Below are 3,229 nucleotides of genomic sequence, written 5' to 3' on the forward strand. Positions count from 1 at the left end.
GACTTTTTTTTTCTGGGCTCCAAAATCACTGCAGATGGTGACTGCAGCCATGAAATTAAAAGACGCTTACTCCTTGGAAGGAAAATTATGACCAACCAAGATAGCATATTAAAAAGCAGAGACATTACTTTGCCAACAAAGTTTTGTCTAGTCAAGGCTATGGTTTTTCCAGTGGTCATGTATGGATGCGAGAGTCAGACTGTGAAGAAAGCTGAGCGCCAAAGAATTGATGCTTTTGAATTGTGGTATTGTAGAAGACTCTTGAGAGTCCTTGGACTGCGAGGAGATCCAACCAGTCCATCCTAAAGGAGATCAGTCCTGGGTGTTCATTGGAAGGACTAATGCTAAAGCTGAAACTCCAATACTTTGGCCACCTGATACGAAGAGTTGACTCATTGGAAAAGACCCTGATGCTGGGAGGGATTGGGGGCAGGAGGAGAAGGGGATGACAGAGGGTGAGATGGCTGGATGGCATCACCGACTCGATGGATGTGAGTTTGAGTGAACTCCGGGAGTTGGTGATGGACAGGGAGGCCTGGCGTGCTGCGATTCATGAGGTTGCAGAGTCGGACATGACTGAGTGACTGGACTGGACTGAACTGAAGTGATGATGAACTCATCATGTCTTTAACCACAGTGTCTTATTCCAAACGAGAGGAGTGGCAGGCGATGGCCTCCAGGGGAGGGTGATGATGGGATGGGAGGACCAGACAGGTTTGGGAGCAGGAGCTCCAGATGTGGAGGAAGAGCAGGTTCCATGGGTGCAAGCTGCCAGCAGGCCTCGGGAGAGGCACCCCAGCAGGAAGTCTCCGGATGTGGAGCAGGTCTGAGTGATGACAAGACCCAGGAGGAGACACTGCTGGGAAGCTGGTGACAGAGTGCAGTAAGGTCAGTGGAGCCGAGGTCAGCTCTCCTGCAGCTGGTCAGATGGGTGACGAGGGGGCTGTGCAGGCCAGTGGCTTTCTCCCCTACTGGGGGGAATCTCCCAGGCCGTAATTGTATCCACCAGCCCCACTTCCTTCTTCACGTTGTTCTTCCTGGAGTCCCCCTGCCTCAGTCCTCTTCTGGCCACTCACCTGTCCACTTTTCGTTCCCACATTTTGTGGATTCAGTCTCATCTACTACTGTTTCCAGCTGATCTTTATCCTTGGGGAGTTAGACCTTTAAAAATATAACTCTGTGGTCATTTGAATGGGACTTGGGGAGGAGAGGAGATAAAACACCCATTCAATCTGCCATATTCCCCCCCTTTTTTCAATATCATTAGGCTGAAGGAAAGTGATGACACTGAATAGTGAGACAAAATGGGAGACCCCCTAACTTGTGGCAGGGGGGGTGGATTACTCCTCCTTGTTAGAAGTCACTGATTTCTTGTTTTGAAGACAGATTGTGGAGACTACTTTGGTGGCCTGGAGGTTAGGACCATGTGCTTCCGCTGCTGAGGGCCCAGGTTTGATCCCTGGTCAGGGAACTAAGATCCCAAAAGGGTGTGGCATGGCAAAAAAAAAAAAAACAGACTCTGAAGAACTGAGATGGACAGAACAAATGTCATAAATGAGATGAGACAAGTCAATGAGGACTCTCTAGACAGGAAATGACCTTGATTATAATTCACTTTGATTATAATTCACTCCTTGTCTTGATGGAAACTCACTACTTCCAAAAAAATGATAGTGGGAAGAATCTCTCTTCCTTTTTATTATTACTTAATAGTTCATTTTTCATACTTCCCTTCTGATTAATACAAAAGGTATTACTAAATACTTAGCTTCCTCCTCGGCTACCGCCGGCAGCTGGACTGCACATGGCGTGCTTCTTTTGCAGACGTGGGGGCTCCTGTAGGCTTGAAGGATGACTTTGAGCCACTGCTCAGCTGTTTCCAGGAGATGGATAGTGTGCACTTCGAGGACTTCTCTGAGCTCTGGAGGAGTGTGAAGTTTGGAACCATCTTCTGCGGTAGAATGAGAAATTTAGAAAAGAGCACGTCTGCAAAAGAAGCTTTGGCTTTGGCTTGGCGATATTTTTTACCTCCGTACACCATCCAGATCAGAACTGGTATTTTGATTCTGCTATATGGATTATATAACACCCAACTGTGTCTGAAGGATTGGGATGAAATTTTAAAATTTCAGCAAGATTTGATAAATGTACAACATTTTGAGGCAGCTTATATTTTTTTTGGAAGCTATGACTAGACAGAGCATTTCACTTTACAGCAATGCTTAAATTCCCGTCATACAGAATGAAGAAAAAATCCAACGGGCTGAATTACTGAAGAATTTAAGGACCCAAATGATTGATAATGAAACTTATCACTTATGATGTATTAGAGGAAATGATGAATGTTCATGACCATTATCAGAGAATTAAACATGTAATTTCAGCTGACAAGCCCAATCCGGAAAAATCCCTCAACTTGATAAAGGATGATTTTTTAATAATATCAAGAACATAGCTTTGGAACATCAGCAGTGGCACAAAGACAGAAAGAATCCACCCTTAAAACTGAAAGTTAAAGATGGAGAAGAAAAGAGTGAGAGAAATTCACAACAATCAGAGAGATGTGAAAGGGCAGCATCGTTAACGAAAATAAAATCAAAGGTGTTTTCAGTTGTTCAGGCATTGAGATCAAAAAGTCACCATCAGGTCAAAGTTGACTTTTCTGACTCTGATTCTGCACCTGGTCAAGTACAAACCAAAGCAACTAGGAAAAGAAGAAACAAAGAAACGTTGAAACCAGCAGGAAGTGGAAGTGTCTTCCAGAGCCAGAGGTGACACGCATAAGGAAGATAAATCTTTAAGTCTGAGTATGCCTGTGGTTACAGAAGAGGATGAGGGGAACAAAAGTTTTAGTGAAACAAAGTTCACTGCACCTAAGAGGAGAAGAAAACAGAGAACAAAACCCTGGTGTAGAGTACTTAATATTGAGCTCTCTGACAGAAAAGATTTATATAGGTTCATCTCTACCAATATTTTTGGACACCCAATGTGAAGAGCCAACTCATTAGAAACCTTGATGCTGGGAAAGATTGAAGACAGGAGGAGAAGGGGATGACAGAGGAGATGGTTGGATGGCATCACTGACTCAATGGACATGGATTTGAACAATTTCTGGGAGATGGTTAAGGACAGGGAGGCATGGCGTGCTGCAGTCGATGGGGTTGCAGAGTTAGACACAACTGAGAGACTGAACAGCAACAACTACCATTTTTCTAGATTCTGCATGACC

General features: G+C 44.4%; 1 pseudogene; it reads left to right on the forward strand.

Moving 5' to 3' along the window:
• Positions 1–2,992, forward strand: part of LOC104996850 — a 7,545-nt pseudogene extending 4,553 nt beyond the window's left edge.
• The last annotated feature ends 237 nt before the right edge of the window (positions 2,993–3,229 follow it).

The sequence above is a fragment of the Bison bison genome, unplaced genomic scaffold (genome assembly GCF_000754665.1).
Source record: "Bison bison bison isolate TAMUID 2011002044 unplaced genomic scaffold, Bison_UMD1.0 scf7180017864299, whole genome shotgun sequence".
Taxonomy (NCBI): Eukaryota; Metazoa; Chordata; class Mammalia; order Artiodactyla; family Bovidae; genus Bison; species Bison bison.